Consider the following 12,211-nt stretch of genomic DNA (forward strand, 5'->3'; position numbering starts at 1 on the left):
GTAGTATAGCTTGATATCAGGAAGTGTGATACTTCCCACTTTATTCTTCTTTTTCAAGATTGCTAAATCTATTCGTATTCTTTTTTGGTTCCATATAAATTTTTGGAATATGTGTTCTATATCTTTGAAGTATGTCATTGGTATTTTAATAGGAATTACATTGAAATTATAGATTGCTTTGGGTAATATATACATTTTAATGTTTATTCTTCCTATTTGTGAACACAGTATATGCTTCCACTCATTTGTATCTTCCTTGATTTATTTTATCAATATTTTATAATTTTCTGAGTACAAGTCTCTTACCTCCTTGGTTAAATTTACTCCTAGGTACTTTATTTTTTTGTCTGTATTGTAATAGTGAAGGGGATTGTTTTTCTTAATTTCTCTTTCAGATAGTTTATTGTTGGTGTATGAAAATGTCTCTAATTTCTAAATATTAATTTTATATCCTGCCACCTTGCCTAATTCATTTATCAGGTCTAGTAGTTTTTTGACTGAGACTTTAGGGTTTTCTATGTATAATATCATATCATCAGCAAATAATGATAGTTTTACTTCTTTTTTTTTCTACTTACATACCTTTCATTTCTTCTTCTTCTCTGATTGCTGTGGCTAAGACTTCCAGCACTATGTTGAACAAGAATGGTAAAAGGGGACACCACTGCTTTGTTCCTGATCTTTTAATTTTTTCCCATTGAATATTGAAATTTTCCGATGGCTTTAGATGACCCCTGTGCTGGGGTCACAGGTAGAGAACCACTGTTTTAAAGTCTATTTTATCAGATATAAGTATTGCTACCCCAGCTTTGTTTTCAATTTCCATTTGCATGAAATAATTTTTCCATCCCTTTACTTTCAGTCTATGTGTATCTTTTGTTCTGAGGTGGGTCTTTTGTAGACAGCATATGTATGGGTCCTGTTTTTTTTATCCATGCAGTTACCCTATGTCTTTTGATTGGAGCATTTAATGCATTTACATCTAAGGTTATTATTGATATGTAGTTGTTTATTGCCATTTTATTCTTTAAATCTACATTCTTCTTTATCTATATTTTTCCCCCTTTGTTCTGTTTACAACAGGCCCCTTAACATTTCTTACAGCATTGGTTTTACTTGTAATGATTTCCTTGATTTTTTTTGTTTTGTTTTGCTTTGTTTTTTGGTCCTGGAAACATTTTATTTCTCCTTCCATTTTAAATTTTTATTTTATTTTATTTATGCATTTTGAGAGAGGAGAGAGAGAAAGACAGAGAGGGAGAGAGAGGAGAGAGAGACAGAGAAGGGGGGAGGAGCTGGAAGCATCAACTCCCATATATGCCTTGACCAGGCAAGCCCAGGGTTTCGAACTGGCAACCTCAGCATTTCCAGCTCGACGCTTTATCCACTGCACGACCACAGGTCAGGCTCTCCTTCCATTTTAAATGATAGCCTTTCTGGGTAAAGAAGTCTTAGTTGTAGGCTCTTGTTTTGCATAACTTTGAATATTTCTTGCCATTCTCTTCTAGACTCAAATGTTTCTGTTGAAAAGTTGGATGTGAAACTTATGAGGGCTCCTTTGTAGTGATTGACTGCTTTTCTCTGCAGCTTTTAGTTTTCTTTTTTTTATCTTAATTTTGGTATTTTAATTGTAATGTGTCTTGGTAAAGTTCTCTTTTGGTTCCTCTTTAATGGAATTCTTTGTGCTTCTTGAACTTGTGTGACTTTTTCCTTCATCAATTTAGAAAAGATTTTAGCTATGATTTCTTCAATCAGGTTCTCTCTCCCTTGTTCTTTCTCTTTTTCTTTAGAAACCCCTATGATGCAGATGTAGTTTCTCTTCATGTTGTTACAGAGCTCTCTTAGAGTTTTCTCAGACTTTTTGATCCTTTTTTCTTTTTGCCCTTCTGCTTCCTTGCTTTTGTTTATCTTGTCCTCTAAATCACTGATTTGATCCTCTGCTTCATCCAGCCTGCTGTTAATTCCTTCTAGTGTACTCTTCATTTCTGATATTGTATTTGTAATTTCTGACTGATTCTTTTTTATGATTTCAATGTCCTTTTTTGTACTTGCTATCTCTTCATATAGGGGTTCATTATATCCATCCATTGTTGCTCTAAGATCCTTGAACATCCTAACAGTCATTATTTTAAACTCTGCATTCGGTATTTTGGTTATTTCCATGTCATTCAGTTCTTTGGTGGGATTTCTCTTCTTAATTCATTTGGATTGCATTTCTCTGTTGTTCCATTTAGTCTGTGTATAGACTCCTTCTTTGGTTGTGCTATTTGTGTAGCTACCTGAGTGTAAGTTTAGTGTTGTTGGCCTCCAGCTTCCAGTTGTGTTGTTTTTAGATCTTCTTGGGTTGGCCTCAGCTGTTGTTTGTAATCCACTATGGGCTACTTGTCTGCTGCTACTGGTCTTTTTGCTATTTTTGTCAGTGTTTTCTATGCCTTAGCTAGATCAGATGTGAGGAGCCATTTCTTAAGATACCACTTTAAAAAGGATTGTTAGGTCCTGAGTTGATGCTCTTCATATCTGGCTGCTGGATGTACCAGCCCTGGACCTCCCTGGCCTGAACCTGACACTGACCAGTAAAGATCACTGCCTAACACTTGCCCTTAGCAACGTTATTGGAGCTACAGATGATCTAGAATTTGTGGTTGCCTCTGCTGGGCCCACATGTCATTGTAAATATCAGTTGCACTCCTAGGCTGAATTTTATCTACTCTTGGTCAGTGGGTGTGGCCTCTGTGTTCCCAAGGTGTGGTCTGCCGACTGGCCTGCCACCACTGCTGCTGCTTCCTTGAGTGTTTGGGCACAGTCACTGCTGGCATTGATGTACTGTTGCCACTGCCACTGTGGACGCACAGACTGCTGGGGGCTGCCAAGGGCGTGCGGGCCTGGGTTTTTTTCTTTGCTTAACCCCTTTACTTTTCTCATCCAGCCTCCCAACATCCATCTCTTCTGATGTCTGTCAGTCATTCCAATGTATCTATGAGTCTGTTTCTATTTTCTTTGTTAGTTTATTTTGTTTATTAGCTTCCAATATTAGTAAAGTCATATGGTACATACTTTCTTATTCCTGGTTTATTTCACTTAAAATAATATCTGAGTTCATTAATACTGTCTCAAAAGGTAAGATTTCCTTTTTCTTATAGCTGAGTTAGTATTCCACTGTGTAAATGTATCACAGCTTTTTTTAATTAATTTTAATTTATTGTGTTAACGTGGATTCAAGTGTCCCACTGAATATAACACCCTCATCCCCCAATGCCATGTCCCTATTTATACTTACTTTGTACCATCTCCCCTTAATTCTCTTCCCCCTTCCCTCTGGAATTTGCCATCCTGATCTCTGTTTCTCTGTGTTATGTATATATAATTTCACTAATCCCTTCACTTTCTCTGATCCCATCCCCTCATCACCCGTCCCTCTGAAAACTGTCCCCCTGGTCCCTGTGACCCTGCTTCTGCCTCTATTTTATTCCTCAGTTCACTTAGTTTATTAGATTTTATATATAAGTGGGATCATATGATATTTATCTTTCTCTACCTGACTAATTTTACTTAGCATAATACTCTCCAGGTCCATCTATGCTGTTGCAAAAGGTAAGATTTTCTTCTTTCTTACTGCCACATAGTATTTCATTGTGTATATATACAACTAGTTTTCAATCCACTTGTCCACTGATGGAGACTTGGGCTGTTTCTAGATCTTGGCTACTGTAAACAATGCTGCAATAAACATGGCAGTGCATAACTTCTTTTGAATCAGTGATCTGGTATTCTTAGGATATATTCCTAAAAGTGGGATAGCTGGGTCAAAAGGCCGTTCCATTTTAATTTTTTAAGGAAACTCTGTACTGTTTTTCACAGTGGCTACATAAGTCTGCATTCCCACCAGCAGTGTAGAAGGGTTCTCTTTTCTCCACACCTTTGCCAGCACTTATTGTGTGTTGTTTCATTAATGAGCGCCATTTTGACAGGTATGAGGTGATATCCAATTGTGGTTTTAATTTGCACTTTTCTGATGATTTGTGACATTGAACTTTTTTTCATATGTCTGTTGTCCATCTGTATGTCCTTTTTGGAGAAGTGTCTATTCATTTCTTTAGCCCATTTTTTAATTTCATTATTTACCTTCCTGGTGTTGAGTTTTAGAAATTCTTCACAAATTTTATTAACCTCTTATCAGACATATTGGTGAATATGTTCTCCCATTGTGTGGATTGTCATTTAATTTTATTAATTGTGTCTTTTGCTGTGCAAAAGCTTTTTAGTTATAGTCCCATTTGTTTATTTTGTACTTTATTTCACCTGCCCATGGAGATAAATTGGCAAATATATTGCTATGAGAGATATTGGAGAGTTTATTGCCTATGTTATCTTCCAAGATATTTATGGTTTTATTACTTTTATTTAAGTCTTTTATCCAGTTTGAGTTCATTTTTGAATGATGGAAGTTGGTGGTCTAATTTTTTTTAATTTTTTGCATGTACCTGTCCAATTTTTCCAATGTCATTTTTTAAAGAGTTTTTTTTTTTTTTTTTTTTTTACTCCACTGTATGCTCTTACCTTCTTTGTCAAAATCAATTGACCATAAAAGTGTGGGTTTATTTCTGGGTTCTCTGTTCTGTGCTATGGATCTGTATGCCTCTTTTTATGCTTGTACCAAGCTGTTTTGAGTACAGTGGCCTTGTAGTATAACTTGATATCTGGAAGTGTGATACCTCCCACTTTATTCTTCATTTTTAAGATTGCTGAGGCTATTTGTGTTCTTTTTGGTTTCATAAAAAATTTTAAAATATTAGTTTTATATCTTTGAAGTTATTGGCATTTTGATAGGAATTTCATTGAATTTCTAGATTGCTTTGGGTAATATATACATTTTAATGATGTTTATTCTTCTTATCTATGGACATGGTATATGCTTCCACTTGTTTGTACTTCCTTGATTTTTTTTCAATATTTTATAATTTTCAAAGTACTAGTCTTTTACCTCCTTGGATAAATTTACTCCTAGGTACTTTATTTTTTTGTCTGTACTGCAATAGTGAAGGGGATTTTTTCCTTAATTTCTATTTCACACAGTTAATTTTTGGTGTATAAAAATTCCTCTGATCTCTGAATACTAATTTTATATCCTGACACCTTGCTGAATTCATTTATCAGGTCTGGTAGTTTTTTGACTGAGACTTTAGGGTTTTCTATGTACAGTATCATGTCATCAACAGATAGTGATAGTTTTACTTCTTTTTTTCCAATATGGATGGGATGAATTTTATTTCTTCTTCTTATCTTATTGCTTTGGTAGGACTTCCAGCATTATGTTAAATAAGAGTGGTGAAAGGGGCAACCCTACCTTGTTCCTGATTTCTTATTTTTTGCCCATTAAGTGTGATGCTGGCTGTCAGTTTGTCATAGATGGCCTTTATTATATTGTGGTTGTTCCCTGTTTCCTGTATTCCCACTTTGCTGAGAGTTTTGATCATAAATGGATGCTGGATTTTATCAAATATTTTTTCTGCATTTATTAATATTATCATGTAAGTTTTATTCTTTTTTTTGTTTATGTGATGAATCACATTTATTGATTTGCAAATATTTTACCAGCCTTGCCTCCCCAGAATAAATTTCACTTTATCATGATATATGATTCTTTTTCATGTCTTCCTGGATCTGGTTTCCTTATATTTTGTTGAGAATTTTAGCATCTAAATTCATCAGGGATATTGGTCTATAGTTTTCTTTCTTTGTAATGTCTTTACCTGGTTTTGGAATGAGGATAATGCTTGCCTCACAAAAAGAGCTTGGAAGTCTTAGCTTTTCTTGAATTTTTTGAAATAGGTTGAGAAATATAGGTGTTAGGTCTTTGAATATTTGGTAAAATTGTTACTCTTAGATCTTTGAGCATTCTAAAAATTATTATTTTAAACTCTGCATCTGGCAGTTTTGTTACTTCTATCTCATTCAGTTCTTTTTTCTTGGTATTTCTCTTGTTAATTAATTTGGGTCACATTTCTCCACCTGCCCATTTTTTCTATGCATCGGGTAGCACTGTCTGACTTTGAACTTTTTTTGGTGCCTTATGATGGAGATGAGTTCTGTAGTACTGACCTCCAGGCCATCTATTTTTTTTTATTCTAGAAATGTTCTTTGAGGGTACTATTTTCCCTCCTGTAGTCTATGAGTATTGAATGTGGTTGTTTCTTTAGTGGATGTGGCTATTTCTTTAGGCTGGCTGGCTCTAAGGGTCAACCTTGATCATGTGTATTAAACACTGTGGTTTGTCTTGTTGGGTGTATTTATGGTACACAGTGTCTGGTGCCTGCTAGACTTTCCTTTGGGCGTGCTGCTTGGTCTTCCCACAGAGTCTTCTGTAAAAAGACTGTAGTGTGGGCCCAGACTGGCCTCACCCAAACAACCCTTCTGCAGGTTGCATGCTTGGTGGGTTAGGGAAGCTGAGATTGGGAATACAATGTTAGTGGACCCCCTATTTTAGGAGTCTCTTGGTCAGTAGCTCAATACAGGAAATGTAGCCCCTACTCCAGAGCTTAATCCCTCAGCCACTGCTGAATACTCAAATTTTATTTCTCTCCATCAAGGTGAGCAGCAGATTCAGATTGAAGTGGTGTCAACAGTCTCCTCTGCAGAAGTTCTTTCAGTTGGTGAGCCCCTGATCTCAGGAAAGAAGACTGAGAGTCCTCTCCTGGGGCTGACTGTGCCCCCCTAGAAAGTAGCTAAGCCCCTTGACCAGATCCAACAATAGGCTCACAGTAACCCACACTTTAAATGTCCATGCTCTAAGCCTCTCTCCCTTCCCCCAGTGGAATTTAGTCCAGCAAGACAGGCTATCCAGCACCCAGATCAGCTGACTGTGAAGCTCCACCATATCCAATGCACATAAGTGGTTGTACCAGTGCTGATTATAGAGAGCAAAATTTGCCTCTGCTGGACCAGGTGTGAGGAGTCCTTCCTTTGGGTTCCACTCTAGCAAAGGTTATTAGATCCTGAACGAATGCTCTCCACAGCTTGCCCCTGGATGTGCCAGCCCTGGGCCTCCCGGGCACAAACCTGGTGCAGACCAGTGGGAGACACTGCCTGTGACTGGCCCTCAGCAACCTCTTGGAGCTACAAGCAATTTAGAGTTTGTGGCTGCCCCTGCTGGGCCCACGTGCACATGGAAATACCAAGCTGCACAACTAGGCTGGCTTTTACCCACACTGGGCCTGAGAAAAGATCTGCCTACACGGCCAAGTTTCCCTGAGTCCTGCCTCCTGCATCTTCTGTCTGCCAGCTGGTTGTTGGGCTAGGCCATGGAAAAATCCTCCAGTAGAGTCTCGATCCTGTGGCAATTTAGGGATTAGGAAGGGTTGTGGGTGTGACTCTGCTCCTGGCCCCAGGTGTCAGTCGGTTGGTTTTTCAAGAGGATTGTTCTTAAATTAAGTTGTAATTTAATGTGGTTATATGAGGTGGCAGTTGGAACATCCACTTACTCTGTCACCATCTTTGAAACTGTACCACAGTTTTTTTTTATCTACGAATTGACCGATGGACACCTTGGCTGCTTCCAAATCTTGGCTATAGTAAATAATGCTTTGATGAACATAGGGGTACATTTATGCTTTTGAGTTAGTATTTTAGGTTTCTTTAGTTATATTCCCAGAAGTGGAATTGATGGGTCATAAGGCCCATTTTTAACTTTTTGAGATAACTCCATACTGTTCTCCACAGTAGCTGTACCAATCTGTGTTCCCACCAACAGTGCACAAGGGTTTCTTTGTCTACACATCCTCACCAAACTTGTTGTTTCCTGATGTATTGATAATAGCCATTCTGACAGGTGTGAGGTAATATCTCACTGTGGTTTTAATTTGCATTTCTCTGATGTTGAGCATCTTTCACATGTCTATTGGCCATCTGTGTGTCTTCTCTGGAGAAGTGTTTATTAAGGTCCTTTGCCCATTTCTTAATTGGTTTGTTTGTATGTTTGTTTTTGGTGTTGAGTTTTATAAGTTCCCAGTAAATTTTGGATGATAAGCCCTTGTCAGATGTATTGGCAAGTATGTTCTCTCATTCAGTGTTTTTTGTGTTGTTGTTGTTGGTGGTGGTTTTCTTTGTTATGCAAAACTGTTTATGAAATATTAATTGACTATAATAGCATTGATTTATTTCTGGGCTCTTTCTTCTGTTCCACTGATTGATATGTCTGTTTTATGCCATTATCATGCTGTTCTGATTAGTATAGCCTTGTAGTATAGCTTGATATGAGGTAGTATGATTCCTACAACTTTTTTTTCTTTCTCAAGATTGCTGTTGCTATTCAGGGTCTTTTGTGATTCCATATACAATTTTGAAATACCTATTCTAGTTCTATGATATGCTATTTGTATCTTGATAAGAATTGCATTGAATCAATAGATTGCTTTGGGTAGTATGGACATTTTAATACTGTTAACTCTTCCAATCCATGAACACCATTTATGCATATATTTATTTGTATTTTCTTCAATTTCTTTTTTCAGTGTCTTACAATTTTCTGAGTACAAGTCTTTTATATCCTTGATTAAATATTTATATCTAAGTATTTTTTTCTCTTTTTTTTAGGAAAGTGGGGGAAGAGAGTAGGAGAGAAGGAAGGAGAGAAAGACAGGAAAGGAGAGAGATGAGAAGCATCAATTTGTAGTTGTAGCACTTTAGTTGTTCATTGATTGCTTTCTTATATGTGCCTTGACCAAGGGGGCTCTGGCCAAGCAAGTGACCCACACTGTTCAAGCCTATGACCTTGGGCTTCAAATCAGTAATTTTTGGGCTCAAGCCATCAACCATTCATGTCTATGATCTCAAGCTCAAGCCAGCAACTCCATGCTAAAGCCAGATGAGCCCATGCTCAAGCCAGTGACCTCAGGGTTTTGAACCTGGGACCACAGGGAACAATGTGGGAGTTCAATATTTTCCATAAATATCACAATGATTGGTACACAAGAGATACTTAGTAAGTGATTGTTAATTGAATAGTTTTATAATCCTAGTACATAGCAAGCAAGCAACAAGTATTTACTTATAAAGGAATTTGATGAATAGTTACCTAAATTATTACTGACTTTGATCATTTATTTTTTAATCCTGTTCTATGTTTTGATCTCTTAGATCATAAACTCTTCCTTTGATGAATGCTATTTCTTAACTAATGTTTCTGCTTTCAGTATAACCCCTCTACAATTACCATCTAAATTCCTGCTATAGTGATCTTTCTAAATGACGTTACTGTACTTAATCATATTTTCCCTTGATTTAAAACCTTACAATGAGAGTTCTACTTCAGGGTATACAGGAGTAACTGACACCAGAGAATTAGAAAACTAAACAACTTTAGAACATGCCATTTTGTAAAAAGAATTCAACAGGAAGAAAAAGATTATGATCCTTGAAAGTACAAAAATGAGGTGACCAACTTTTGCTTGGTAGCACCTTACTGATTATGGTGCATAAAGGGGGACTCAAGGAGAGTTTGGCGGTTTGCACTCTGACAGGTCTAACTGGAGATAAAAACTGAAGCATAGAAAAAAAGGCATGTACGCATACACATGGATACACAAAAATAAGCAGAATTAGTAACCTGTGAGATAACATTGAAAAGGCTAAAATGTAATTGTATTTTCAAAAAGGATGTTTAGAGGCTGTAAAATATTTAAATAAATAATAGCTGAAAAGTTTTTAATTTTGATACAAACTATAAAATAATACATGTATATACAACAAATACCAAGAAGCATAAACACAAAGGAAACCATCCAAAGATATGTCAGAATGAAATTAATATAAAGCAACAATTCTGATAAAGTTATGACAGAAGTTTAAAAATGCATTATTACACACAGAGCAGCAAACATAAGAATTATTACAATTTAGCCTTGAAAACAATGCAAATCAGGAGATAATAGAATGACAATTTTGATGTGTAAAAAATTGTCAGCCTAAAATTACATAATTAGTAAAAAATGCTTTTCAAATGTGAAGGTAAATACATAGGTTTTTACTAAAAAAATATTGAAAGAATAAATTACCAGAAGATCTATATTAAAAGATATGTTAAAGTAAGTTATCAGGCTTGAAGGAAAATTAAACCAAATGAAAATTTATATAACAAGGTATGTAGTAGACTAGAGTTGATAAATATATAGATAAATATAAATGACATTTTTTTCTATTTAAATTTATTTAAAAGCTATTTGACTACATAAAGCAAAAATAATAATGTGTTTTGGGATTTGCAACACTCACATATGTCAACCCTATGATCATAACTGTACAAAGGATAAGAAGAAAATGAAAGTATAAGATTAACACATTAGCCATAAAATGGTATGATATCCTCTGAAGGTAAACTGTAATGATGCATATTGTGAGCTCAAGAGAAATCACAGTAAATAAACCAAGATCATATAGTGATAAGCTACAGACAGGATGAAATGGAGAACTAAAAGTATTAATTTTTAAAATAGGGGGCAGAAATGAAAAAAAAAACCAAAGAACATTTTAGAAAATAGAAAATTAATAGCAGAATGGCAAACTTAAGTCAACTAGTTTGATTTTTTTTTTTTTTTCATTTTTCTGAAGTTGGAAACAGGGAGGGACAGTCAGACAGACTCCCGCATGCGCCCGACCGGGATCCACCGGGCATGCCCACCATGGGGCGACGCTCTGCCCACCAGGGGGCGATGCTCTGCCCATCCTGGGCATCGCCATGTTGCGACCAGAGCCACTCTAGCGCCTGAGGCAGAGGCCACAGAGCCATCCCCAGCGCCCGGACCATCCCCGCTCCAATGGAGCCTTGGCTGCGGGAGGGGAAGAGAGAGACAGAGAGGAAAGCGCGGCGGAGGGGTGGAGAAGCAAATGGGCGCTTCTCCTGTGTGCCCTGGCCAGGAATCGAACCCGGGTCCTTGATATTATGTTAAATATAAATGGTCTTAATTCTGTGATTAAAAAGAACTTGTCTAATGGACATTACAAAACAAGAACAAATTATACATGACCTTCAAGAAACCCACTTTGAATACAAATATATATATATATATTAGGATATATATTAGGATATATATATATATGGAAAATACCATACATTAAGCATATACTACTCTTTTTTTTTTTTTTTGTATTTTTCTGAAGCTGGAAACGGGGAGAGACAGTCAGACAGACTCCCGCATGCGCCCGACGGGGATCCACCCGGCACGCCCACCATGGGGCGACGCTCTGCCCACCAGGGGTGGATGCTCTGCCCATCCTGGGTGTCGCCATGTTGCGACCAGAGCCACTCTAGTGCCTGAGGCAGAGGCCATAGAGCCATCCCCAGCGCCCGGGCCATCTTTGCTCCAATGGAGCCTTGGCTGCGGGAGGGGAAGAGAGAGACAGAGAGGAAAGCGTGGCGGAGGGGTGGAGAAGCAAATGGGCGCTTCTCCTGTGTGCCCTGGCCGGGAATCGAACCCGGGTCCTCCGCATGCTAGGCCGACGCTCCACCGCTGAGCCAACCGGCCAGGGCCAAGCATATACTACTCTTAGGAATGCTAGATAATAGTAGATATCACTTCTGGTCAAGGGGCATTTCTAAAGCACAGATATATCCCTATTATCCCTTCACTTTGGCAATTTAAAGCTTACTTAGACTTTACCAATCTTTATTTTTTTATTTCTGGTCTAATACTACCATTTGTACTCTGAAATAATGTAGGTAACAACTTTCCCAGGTGACTATTTTCTTATTCTAAGCCAGCAGAGAGAAACAGTATATATTAATGTTTAAGTGCTTCAACTTCCTGTAGGCCTTTCCTCCTTTCATATTTCAGAAAGTAGTATATAATGAGCTTTGACAAATGGAAGTTGGGTCAGTAAATCTGTTATGAAAATATTGTTATCTTAAAATAAAATTCAACAATCAATGAAGTGTGACATAAAGACCAGAGAAAATTATTATTAACTTTAAAAACAATATTTGAACATTTTAGGGTGAATTAGAAGAATTTAGGCATACCTTATTTCATTATGTTTCATTGTATTGAGTTTCGAAAAATATATTGCTCACAAAAATTAGGGGATATTTGAGCAGTATATTTACATTTCTTACAAATTGAAAGTTTGTGGAAATTCTGCATTAAGCAAATCTGTTGGTGCTATTTTTCTACAATATATTAGCATATTTAGCAAGGTATGTACATATGCTAGTATAGTATAA

Source organism: Saccopteryx bilineata, chromosome 1, assembly GCF_036850765.1.
Source record: "Saccopteryx bilineata isolate mSacBil1 chromosome 1, mSacBil1_pri_phased_curated, whole genome shotgun sequence".
Lineage (NCBI taxonomy): Eukaryota > Metazoa > Chordata > Mammalia > Chiroptera > Emballonuridae > Saccopteryx > Saccopteryx bilineata.